This window comes from Xenopus laevis, chromosome 9_10S, assembly GCF_017654675.1.
Source record: "Xenopus laevis strain J_2021 chromosome 9_10S, Xenopus_laevis_v10.1, whole genome shotgun sequence".
NCBI classification, from domain to species: Eukaryota; Metazoa; Chordata; class Amphibia; order Anura; family Pipidae; genus Xenopus; species Xenopus laevis.
The window spans coordinates 4915819-4928749 of record NC_054388.1 but is presented as its reverse complement, the minus strand read 5'-3'; the positions used below and the strand labels follow the sequence as shown (position 1 = coordinate 4928749).

The following is a 12931-nucleotide window of genomic DNA, read 5'->3' as shown; positions in this document are numbered from 1 at the left end:
TTCGTGAAACGGCGACGGCGTCTCGTTTTTGATGCCGACATCCGTTTTTGATGCTGGTGAATTTTCGAGGCGGTTTCGCGAATCGCGAAAATTTGCCGCAAATTTGCGTCTGGCGAATAAATTCACCCATCACTAGTAGTGATATTCTTGCAATTAGTTTTCATTTTTTTATTATTTGTGGTTTATGAGTAATTTAGCTTTTTATTCAGCAGCTCTCCAGTTTGTAATTTCAGCAATCCAGTTGCTAGGGTCCAGATTCCCCTAGCAACCATGCACTGATACGAATGAGAGGCTGGAATAATAATAAAAAGTAGCAATAACTGTAAATGTGTAGCCTTACTGATCTTTTTTTTTTTTAAGATGGGGTCACTGACTCCCCATTGGAAAGCTGGAAAGAGTCAGAAGAAGAAGGCAAATAATTCAAACACAATGAAAAAGAAAGGTTCACCTTTTATTTAACTTTTAGTGTGTTATAGACTGGCTAATTCTAAGCAACTTTCCAATTGGCCTTCATTTTTATTTATTTTTTTTTCACAGTTTTTGGATTATTTTCCTTCTTCTTCTCCAAACGCTCTGTAAGGCTACAAATGTATTGTTATTGCTACTTTTTATTCCTCCTCTTTCTATTCAGGCCTCTCCTGTTCATATTCCAGTCTCTTATTTAAATCAATGCATGGTTGCTAGGGGAATTTGGACCCTAGAAACCGGATTGCTGACACTGCCAACTATAGAGCTGCTGAATAAAAAGCTAAAGAACTCAAAAAAACAAAAAAAAAATTGCAAATTGTCTCAGTATCCCCCTCTACATTATACTAATAGTTAATTTAAATAGGAGGGCCCATACACAGGCCTATATTTCCCAGAATCCCCAGCAACACAGAACAATGATGCCGACTTCCCTTATTTAAAGGGGTGGTTCACCTTTAAGTTAACTTTTATTATGTTATAGAACGGCCAATTCTAAGCAACTTTTCAATTGGTTTAAATTATTTTTTTTTTAGTTATTTGCCCTTTTCTTGACTCTTTGCAGCTTTCAAATGGGGCGTCGCTGACCCCATCTAAAAAACAAATGCTCTGTACGGCTACAAATGTATTGTTGTTGCTACTTTTTATTAGTGATCCTTCTATTCATATTCCAGTGTTTTAGCATGGTTGCTAGGGTAATTTGGACCCTAGTTACCAGATTGCTTAAAATGCAAATTGAAGAGCCGCTGAATAAAAAGCTAAATGACCCAAAAACCTTCAATAATAAAAAATGAACGCAAATTGCAAATTGTTTAAGAATATCTCTCTCTACATCATAATAAAAGTTATCTAAAAGCTGAACAACCCCTTTAACTGGTTAGGGTCTCAAAATACTGCACTGACGTAAACACCAGGTTTAGGATAGGATTCCCAGCTGCTGTGGTCTAGAGTCCCAATCATAAAGCAAAACAGAACCATTGATTCATAAGAGAATGGAGGATTTTTGCACTAGCACAAAAGCTGCTTATCACCCCCCCCCCCAAAAAAGGGGAACCCCACCCCTAAAACGTAATGAAAGAAAAATGTCAACTTCAAATGTGTTTAAAAATACTTTGCAATTGCAGTTGAAACCGTTATTGGCGCGGCTTCATCCATACCCTGCACTGCTGGTTGTGAACTCTGAAACAGTTACACAAAAGCCAACCTTGATGGGAAGGTTGGGGAGTTTAACCCTGCTGTAACTATTTCATACCCACAGCTGGGCAAAGGGGCAAGTAGGTGCTCAGCCATGATGTGCATCTTTTGTGATGCATCTGGCTCAGTCCTTGAACGGCCGTTAGATTTAGCCAAAAACACTGATTATAGGGATACTGTCATGGAAAAAAATGTTTTTTCAAAACGCATCAGTTAATAGTGCTGCTCCAGCAGAATTCTGCACTGAAATCCGTTTCTCAAAAGAGCAAACAGATTTTTTTATATTTCATTTTGAAATTTGACATGGGGCTAGACATGTTGTCAGTTTCCCAGCTGCCTCCAGTCATGTGACTTGTGCTCTGATAAACTTCAGTCACCCTTTACTGCTGTACTGCAAGTTGCTTCCCTTTCCCCCCCCCCCAGCAGCCTAACAACAGAACAATGGGAAGGTAACCAGATAGCAGCTCCCTAACACAAGATAACAGCTGCCTGGTAGATCTAAGAACAACACTCAATAGTAAAATCCAGGTCCCACTGATACACATTCAGTTACATTGAGTAGGAGACTCTTCTGAATAGGATGACTCTTTCTGAAAGCACATGACCTGAGATGCACCTACACACCAATACTACAACTAAAAAAAATTTCATTTTTAGCGTCTCTTGATAATAGGAAAGGAAACTGCAGCTCAACACATTCCGGCCAAAATTTTACCATTCCCCTAAAACAGAATACCGATTGGATGCTCCAAATGCCCCTGCTCTTATTCCAGCATCTGACAACATTCACAGCCGGACAAGGCCAATCTTTACAGCTGGGGTCAAACTACAACTCCCAGAGCCCTCGTTCATTTAAGGCTGTTTAAAGGGCCAGTACACCCCTTATACAGATTCTGTAAACTGTTCTAAACTGATACATTTAGTTGATACATTTCTTATCTTTGTCAGTGCTGAGCAGAATCTCTGGGTTTCATTACAGGCAACTGTTAGAATCAACTAAATGTTGCACAATTATAACAGTTTCGAGTCTGAATTACTGAGCTGTCAGACTGAAACACTAAAAAGACACGAACATTTAGGGGCAGATTTATCAAGGGTCGAATTCCAAATGTGAAAAACTTCGAATTCAAAAAGACTAACCGAAATTAAATCAAAGGTTTTTTTGGCTGAATAGGTCAGTATTACATCGAATAGGTCTAATTTCAATCGAATTTGGAATCATATGATTCAACGTTTTTCCCAAAAAAAAATTATTTTTCAAAGTCCACCAATTGACTCCAAATAGGTTCTAGCAATTCAGCAGGTTTTAGATGGCGAATGGTCGAAGTCTAATTTTCAAAGAGAGTTCCTTTAAGGGTAAGGGCACACGCTAGGAATTAGTCGGCCGGCGACAAATCGCCTCTGCTTCGGGCGACTGATTTCCCTTAAAAGCCTTTCCGCTGGCTAGACGCAGGCGGGATGGCACTCGGAGCACTTTGTTTTCCGAAGTCACCCTAAGTTGCCTCACGAGGAAACTTCGGGCGACTTCGGATACGAAGCACTCCAAGTGCCATCCCGCTTGCCATTTAGATTGTAGCTGGATGGCATTTGGAGCACTTTGTTGCCTCACGAGGGCGACTTCGGAAAACTAAGTGATGGAGGTGCCATCCCGCAGGCGATTTAGATTCTAGCCAGCGGGAAGGCTTTTTGTGGAGATTAGTCGCCCGAAGAAGAGGTGATTTGTCACCGTGCTACTAATCTCCCCGAATCTGAGCGTGTGCCCTTACCCTAAAACTGTCAATGAATGCAAATGTTTAGGGTTACATTTGCTTTCATTAGGCATTTAGAGAAACCCTCTCTTCCTAATAATGACGTATAATTGCCATGCCTGGTTGCTAAGGGTAAGTAGCAACAACAAACCATTACAGCCCAGAATATCACGCTCTACATCATACTAACAGTTAATTTAAAGGTAAACAACATCTTTAAACATTCATTCATTTCCACAATCAGCGATGTGTACCCTGCGGCCCTCTAGTATAACTGCTTCACTGGAGGGCCCCAGGCTTGACATCACTGGGCCGGATCATTTACCTTGTCTGTTACCTGCGGATTGGTTTCTCCTTCCCACGCAATGTCACCGACTGTCTCGTCTTTGTTTCAGCAGTGAAAAGCCATTCCCCTCTCATAGGACAGACCTTTAAAGTTGTTGGAAGTCTCGTCTTTCAGCAGCAGCGAATCGACCTGCTCTGGGTGTCTCTTATTTCCTCATAAGAGCAATGTTATACATAGCACTGGGCACTGACCCTTGCAGATAACAGTCTCGTGGAGACATGAGGTGCAGTCTCTCTGATCAGTCAGGCAATATGCCAGTGGCAACAGGTCTCCTAGGTCTGTTACTGGTAAGTTGGGGATGTCTCTGCTGGTGGCTGGAGGTCTCACAATTCTGCCAATGGCTTGGGATCTCTCAGTTGTGTCAAGCAGGGAAGGTGGAGATGTCTTGGGTCTCTGATTGTCTCTAAGTATGTCTAGAGCTGTCCTGGATCTGACTCACGGGCTGGGGCTCTGCAGCTCTTCATCTGCTGGATACTGGCAGTCTCTCAGCGATGGCATGGGTCTCTCTCTCTCTCTCTGTGCATGTGACTCCTGTCTCTAGGTGGAAGGAGGATTGTTAGGACGCAAGAGAGTCTCTCTTTCATCCCTCAGTGCCGGCAGGTCTCTTAGCTTGAGGGATGTCTCTTACTGAATGAATGTAGCGGAGGGATGTCTCTCACTGAATGAATGTAGAGGAGGGAAGTCTCTCAATGAATGATTGTAGCAAAGGGATGTCTCTGCCAGTGAATGAATAAGAGTGCCGGCAGGTCTCTCAGCTGGAGGGATGTCTCTCAGTGAATGAATGTAGCGGAGGGATGTCTCTCACTGAATGAATGTAGCAAAGGGATGTCTCTCACTGAATGAACGTAGCAAAGGGATGTCTCTGCCAGTGAATTAATAAGAGTGCCGGCAGGTCTCTCAGCTGGAGGGATGTCTCTCAGTGAATGAACGTAGCAGAGGGATGTCTCTCAGTGAATGAATGTAAGGGAGAGATGTCTCTGCCAGTGAATGAATAAGGAGGATCGCTGTCTTCCTTCAGTGGCTGGAGACTGTGAGTGGAGGTTGTGTCTCTTGCACTGGGGTCTGTCACTGCTCCAACACCAGCCACCTCCCTCCCAGCACTCATATTCCAGACTGTCTCCCCAGCAGACCCTCACAGTCCCTGTCTCTGGCCATCCTGCCCCCTAATCCTGGCAGTCTCTACTGTGGTACCTTCCACCTCACTTGTCCTCTCTCTCTCTGTCTCTCTCTCTCTCTCTTCCACAGGGTCCCACCCTCCTGCCAGTGCTCTCTGACAGTCTCACTCACTCTCTCTCTTCTTTTTGCGCTCTCTCTCTCTCTCTCTTGCACAGTCTCTCCTTCACTAACAACAACATTCAATGACGTCACCGGCCATCACGTGACTCCTCTTGCCTAAAAATAAATGTCTGTCAATGATAGGGCGGGCCTGAAAGCCAGGGGGTGGGGTTTATGACTCCTCATTAAAGGGGAAGAGCACCCAAAAATGAAAAAGCCATTTCTGTGCCACCGGGTAGGACGTGATTAGATTATTCATATAGAAACATGCTTCTGCGTTTGTTTAGGTGGATATATATGAAGCTGAGGGGGCCTGCCCTTTGCAAATATTTGTTTTGCCTTTAACACCTGTGCACATATAAAAAACAGGGCATTGGTCTCCACTAAAATAAGCAGGGAAACCATCATAAGTTACTCACAGCAGCTTCTGTGTTTTTATTGTGCAAGAGGCTCCTGGGGGTGCTGGGAGTTGTAGTTTAAAAATGGCACTTACATTCACTGATCATTTTCCAAGTCAGGGTCAGGGGTGATTGTCATTATTTCTCAGAGCTATGTATCAGACTAAGCACTAACTGTGGATGGATAGATCAGTTAATTATACACAGTATCAGCCCCTATTGAGCATCTCCCCAACTCAGTAGTCAGTTGTTACTATTGATACTTTAGCTGCTGCCATTTCTGTCCTGCTGCGCAATAATATATCAACTCATGCAGTAAATTATAATTGTGTTAGACATTCTGCAACCAGCCTTACCTACTACAATTGCTGGCACAATTGTAGTAGGTCACACTCCCTTCCCAGAGACTATTATCCCACTGTTACTATAGGCACCATCTCTCCCTACTATACCTGCTATCCCACAGTCACACTCCCTTCCCAGAGACTATTATCCACTGTTACTATAGACACCATCTCTCCCTACTATACCTGCTATCCCACAGTCACACTCCCTTCCCAGAGACTATTATCCCACTGTTACTATAGACACCATCTCTCCCTACTATACCTGCTATCCCACAGTCACACTCCCTTCCCAGAGACTATTATCCACTGTTACTATAGGCACCATCTCTCCCTACTATACCTGCTATCCCACAGTCACACTCCCTTCCCAGAGACTATTATCCACTGTTACTATAGACACCATCTCTCCCTACTATACCTGCTATCCCACAGCCACACTCCCTTCCCAGAGACTATTATCCCACTGTTACTATAGACACCATCTCTCCCTACTATACCTGCTATCCCACAGTCACACTCCCTTCCCAGAGACTATTATCCACTGTTACTATAGGCACCATCTCTCCCTACTATACCTGCTATCCCACAGCCACACTCCCTTCCCAGAGACTATTATCCCACTGTTACTATAGACACCATCTCTCCCTACTATACCTGCTATCCCACAGTCACACTCCCTTCCCCGAGACTATTATCCACTGTTACTATAGGCACCATCTCTCCCTACTATACCTGCTATCCCACAGTCACACTCCCTTCCCAGAGACTATTATCCACTGTTACTATAGGCACCATCTCTCCCTACTATACCTGTTATCCCACAGTCACACTCCCTTCCCAGAGACTATTATCCCACTGTTACTATAGGCACCATCTCTCCCTACTATACCTGCTATCCCACAGTCACACTCCCTTCCCAGAGACTATTATCCACTGTTACTATAGGCACCATCTCTCCCTACTATACCTGCTATCCCACAGTCACACTCCCTTCCCAGAGACTATTATCCACTGTTACTATAGGCACCATCTCTCCCTACTATACCTGCTATCCCACAGTCACACTCCCTTCCCATAGACTATTATCCACTGTTACTATAGACACCATCTCTCCCTACTATACCTGCTATCCCACAGTCACACTCCCTTCCCCGAGACTATTATCCACTGTTACTATAGGCACCATCTCTCCCTACTATACCTGCTATCCCACAGTCACACTCCCTTCCCAGAGACTATTATCCACTGTTACTATAGGCACCATCTCTCCGTACTATACCTGCTATCCCACAGTCACACTCCCTTCCCAGAGACTATTATCCACTGTTACTATAGACACCATCTCTCCCTACTATACCTGCTATCCCACAGTCACACTCCCTTCCGAGAGACTATTATCCACTGTTACTATAGGCACTATCTCTCCCTACTATACCTGCTATCCCACAGTCACACTCCCTTCCCAGAGACTATTATCCACTGTTACTATAGGCACTATCTCTCCCTACTATACTTGCTATCCCACAGCCTGGATTCTGAAATTTTCCTCCACTCCTTGTATCTAAAAAATAAAGTGATGCAGAATCGTACTAAGTGTAGGGCCCTGGGCAGTTTCCCTGCTAGTATGCAGTGAGTATGCAGTGAGTATGCAGAGAGTATACAGAGAGCCCACATATCCCCAGAGTACATCTTTCTAGGGCAGAATATATACGGTTGTACTATCTTTAGTTGGGAAACAAATGATCTTTCATCAAGTCTATAAGTACAATGTAAACTAAAATATTGGTTACACATCCTGATTTACACCTGATAACAAGGCAGTAAACGTTTGGTTAAAAATGGAACGACCTGCTTTTATTGGTGACATTCTTGGGGTTTAAGTGACACTGATCTCTGGGTGTGAGGACAAAAGGACACAAATAAACATCATTCTATATCTCGTGTTGTTACGGGTTACAGAACCTTTGCAGGTACGTCTGTGACTGTCATAACATTCTCTTTTGTTTAAAAGCAGCTTTTCTGTAAGCCTTACTATTCCTCTGAGAGTCAAGGTTGTCTGCACCTCCTGCATTATGTACAGTCAGTTACCGCCATACAAATTCTATGTTACCATTGTATTAATAATACATGGAAATGGCGATTACTATTCCTATTTAATATACGGTGTGCGGAGTGACATCACATATCTGTCCCTATTTTCCACACTCTCCCCCTCTTGAATTAACATCCCCCTTTATATGTTTAACACCGCCTTATTTCATTCACACCTTCTATGTCGCCCCCAAAGGGTTCTGGGTAAAAGAACCGGGTCCAAAAGCCGGTTTCCATGGCAATGATGCAAGTTTTTTTTTTATCACTTTTCTCAAACGCCCAGTCCTCCTGGAAAACGAGAGAATGTGAGAAAGGAGGAGAGTGTTGCTTCCCAGGGAGATGTGGGAGAGGAATCGGATTGTTTCTGTTCTAATATGAAGAGAAGGACGTGGAAGGAGTAGTCTGATATCTATTCCAAATGTCATTAGTTAGGGGTTTTATCCTTTCAATCAGACCAGTCCTCTTTCTTTACTTTACTGTGATCCATGATGTTCTGTATTGTTTTTATCCCTTGTGTGTCAAAATTGCACTCATTTTCCAAAAAATGGGTCAAAGCCTTAGTAACCGACCAGCAATTACTTGCATTGCTCTGTCTCTCGCTGTTCCACCTAATAGAATAGGTCTGGGACAGTGTTGTGGCAAGCAATGCTAGGAAGGTATTGGCCTGTATTAAAAGGGCTATAGATTCACGTAAAAAGAGAGGGCAGAGAAAATGATTTTTCGAACGATCTTTCTTGGAAACATATTTTGCAGGAAAGATGGTAATTGTAACGTCTATGGCCACCTTAAAGGCCATAATGAAAGTTAAACTAAAAAAGTCGGCTAGAATTTTTTTTGTGCTTCTGTACCAGCCCAAGGCAACCACAGCCCTTTAGCAGTAAAGATCTGTGTCTCCAAAGATGCCCCAGTAGCTCCCCATCTTCTTTTCTGCTGATTCACTGATTCACATGCTCTGTGCTGCTGTCACTTACTGAGCTTAGGGAGCCACTCACAATATACAGTACACATAGAATAGAAATGTCACAATATAAGGCTGATTAGTAATTAATACACATAATTACTACATGGCAGCACAGAAACCAGTGCAATTAGCATCAGAATTGAATAATCAGCAAACCTGTAGCATCAGCTTATATTACAGCCAGGGAAGCTCATTTTCTGCTGGATAATTAGTGACGAGCCCTAAGCTTAGCTTCTCAACAGCCAATCAGAGCCCACTGAGCATGTGAGTGTCACAGACACTTTCCAAGATGGTGACCCCCTGTGACAAGTTTGAAGTCCTGGATCATTGCTGCTATTGACAAGCTCAAACTTTAGCCTCGTGCAATAAGTTCACTATATAAAATGTGCCGTTTTTAGCCGTATTCATTTTTAGGGTTCCTTTAAATATGACCCCTGTATTCTGCAGTATTAGGGTAGTCAATAACAGAAATAAACTGTGCTGCTGAGGGAATCTCAGAAATTCAGTTTCACCCTTATCTCTTGAACCCACCAAAAGGGCTGTATCCATATAGCTGATATTCACTGCCCCGATCCCTCTGTGCTCTTGAGTCCCAAAGGAACCCGGCAGATGTGAAAAGCTCAGGAGCTGGAGACAGGAGCGCAGCAAATTGCCTGGCATTCTGCTCTGCACATAGCGCTGCTGCTGCTGCATTACATATTCCCCTCATGTCCCAGGCCGAGGTCCTGAGGCTGTATTGCTCAGTGACTCACTGCAGTCTGACTCACCACTCAGTAATACGGTCACCCACTGACATGTTAGGGAAGCGTTTCCTGCAGCCTCCGAGCTTCTGCAACAACAATAATCTGCTGAAAGTCATTGATTTGTTCATTCAAACACTGCCAGAAAGAAAGCTGCTCTCACATTGTCACCGGGAGCACCTGCACTCACACTCACAAGTAAATGAAGGGTGGGGCGTCATCTCTTTACTACCAGAAACAGATATAAACCACGGGTAATTAACAATTAATGCATGGGTTTTTCTGCGGGCTGCACTGGTTTCTGTGCAGGAGAAACACTCGTGTGGGTACACAAACACAGTCAGGAATCATGGGGCCCCAGTAAGTTTGCAGCACCCAGTCGGGGCCGGATTTACATAGTAGGCGCCCCTAGGCCTGTTCCTGATTGTTGCCCCTGCCCCCATCCCTTTTTTCATGCACATGTGCAAATCTTCATCATTGGGTCCGGTCACTGGGGATTTTCACATGGGAAATTTTAAAAAAAATGTTTGTATCTCCAGCACATCCCCAGTGCTTCTGAACCATTACAGATGTGGATGGAAGGCCCCCTAAAATCCTGCCGCCTTTGTGGCCTTTCCTCAAATCAGGGTCTGGGCCCAGTTATTGGTCACCTGGACCATTGGGGCAAGGGCCCTGGCAAAAACTAGAATGAAAGGCTTATGCTTGCATGACCATGTCCCACCCCAGGCCTACCCCATTATGCCAAAACTCTACCCATGAACCACCAAAACCCCACACCTTTTGCACCCCACAAATCAAATTTTTACTTTTCCTGGGGCCTCCTCTATCAGAGGGTTGCTGACTGCAGTACCCCTTATTCCCACTAATGGTGATACTGTTCATGAAACACCTGCTCTCACACCCTAATAAGAAGCACTTGTACCCACAGCTACAATAGACACTAACACAATCACCAGAGACACCTGCACTAACACATAGTGACACTTAAAGCTGTCAGAAGCACCTACATCCACACACAGAGACCTGAGGCACCTGCACTAATGCACCTTCCCCAGAGATACCTGAACTCACACACAGTCATCTGCATATATGCACAGACAACTGAGTTACATATAACTTAGGGCAGGACTACACGGCCGATTCCTCCGCGCTGCGCAAAATTGCAGGCGTCACGTCGGATGCGACGGAAACAAGGTAAGTAATGGCAGTGTCTGATCGTGTCGCATTGTTGATGCGACACGACTGTCGGATGCAGACGCATGCGACAATTGAATTACTTACCTTATTTCCGTTGCATCCGACGTGGCGCCTGCGACGTGTAGTCCTGCTCTTACTCACACACGCCGTAAACTTAAGCTGGCCATAGACATGCAGATTTTAGCCTTGTATCCGACGTACAATCCGATCGTACGTTGCAATCTTCCCACCTGCCACTAACCAATCAGATTAAATAAATTAGTAAAATCAGACTGTGACAACAATCGTACAAAAGTTATGTCCGACAAATAGTAGTGACAGTCACCCATTCATATCATCAGACATGCAGAGACATTATCGTTACCTGACAGAAATCGTCGAACCTGTCCCATCGACTAAACGACTGATCGCAACGGCAAGAAAAATGTCGGGATAATCACCACACGGTCCGAAAATCATACAAAACTTTGATTTGTACAACTTTATCTATGGCCAGCTTTAGCTTAGACTAATGTCACATGTAGCTTGGAAACTGGCAAGTGTAAGCACTTTTCAAACCATGTTCATATGCGAAGGTGCTGCCAGCTGCATTGAATTTACAAAGGGATCCCTTATCCAGGAAACCTCAAGTCTGAAGCATTCTCTTTAAGAGAGCCCATGTACAATATTGTACCTGCAGTAATATGAAACACCACTAGAGGTCTGTACATACAAACTGGTTACGGCTGATTTTATACTTTAGGGTAGAGCTCCACAAGCGTTTTTCGGATCCATGCCCGCTGACAAAACGCATGCAACAAGATGGAGAAGATATAATTGGGCTGAATGAAAAGTCGGGGGTAGCGACTACATTGCATCCGACGCGAAACGACTGTCGGATCTGGACGCAGAAAGCAGCGTCTTCATGCGACAGTCGGACCGTGTAGTTGTTAACTACTGTTATCCCCAATCGCATTGTGGGCTCTATTAGTTCGCACCTTTGGATGAGATAACATTTTTACCCAACAGGTGCCCTTTAAAGGATTGGGTTTACTCATCAAGCAGAATAGAGATAGGGTTGCCATCTGTGTGGTTTTGAACTGGCCATCAACACTTTAAAACATTGACAGTGGCATCGAAGTGATGCAATAGCCTCGCCCCGGTGTCATAACTCCATCAACATCATTGTGCTCACCTCTGATGTCATCATGCCTGTTCCTACATCACTGCCCCACCCCCAATACTATCTGCCCCGCCCCCCCAGTTCAGGTTTAGTCATCAGCAAATGTGGCAACCCTATTGGCATCAAGCATCATTTTTACCGGCCACGCCTGTAAAATACAGGCCAGGTAGGGTTGCCACCTGGTAAAAAAATGGTAAAAATGATGGCTGATCCTAATGTTATTAATAAGGAAAAAAGATAAATATATAGGAAGGTCAGTGATATGATCCCAATGTTATTAATAGGGAATAAAGATAAATATATAGGAAGGTCAGTGATCCCAATGTTATTAATAGGGAATAAAGATAAATATATAGGAAGGTCAGTGATCCCAATGTTATTAATAGGGAATAAAGATAAATATATAGGAAGGTCAGTGATCCCAATGTTATTAATAGGGAATAAAGATAAATATATAGGAAGGTCAGTGATCCCAATGTTATTAATAGGGAATAAAGATAAATATATAGGAAGGTCAGTGATCCCCATGTTTTTAATAGGGAATAAAGATAAATATATAGGAAGGTCAGTGATCCCAATGTTATTAATAGGGAATAAAGATAAATATATAGGAAGGTCAGTGATCCCAATGTTATTAATAGGGAATAAAGATAAATATATAGGAAGGTCAGTGATCCCAATGTTATTAATAGGGAATAAAGATAAATATATAGGAAGGTCAGTGATCCCAATGTTATTAATAGGGAATAAAGATAATTTATAGGAAGGCCAGTGATCCCAATGTTATTAATAGGGAATAAAGATAAATATATAGGAAGGTCAGTGATCCCCATGTTATTAATAGGGAATAAAGATAAATATATAGGAAGGTCAATGATCCCAATGTTATTAATAGGGAATAAAGATAAATATATAGGAAGGTCAGTGATCCCAATGTTATTAATAGGGAATAAAGATAAATATATAGGAAGGTCAGTGATCCCAATGTTATTAATAGGGAATAAAGA

The 12931-nt window shown here is 43.3% G+C and overlaps 1 protein-coding gene across 2 annotated transcripts in view; it reads right to left on the bottom strand.

Moving 5' to 3' along the window:
* Positions 1-5107, bottom strand: part of hdac5.S (histone deacetylase 5 S homeolog) — a 29685-nt gene extending 24578 nt beyond the window's left edge. The window contains exon 1 of one of the 2 annotated variants that reach the window (XM_018238070.2): positions 3733-5107. The gene's annotated coding sequence lies outside the window, so the exon portion shown is untranslated. The remainder of the gene's footprint in view (positions 1-3732) is intronic. The other variant, XM_041578149.1, reaches the window with a different exon arrangement.
* Between the last annotated feature and the right edge of the window lie 7824 nt (positions 5108-12931).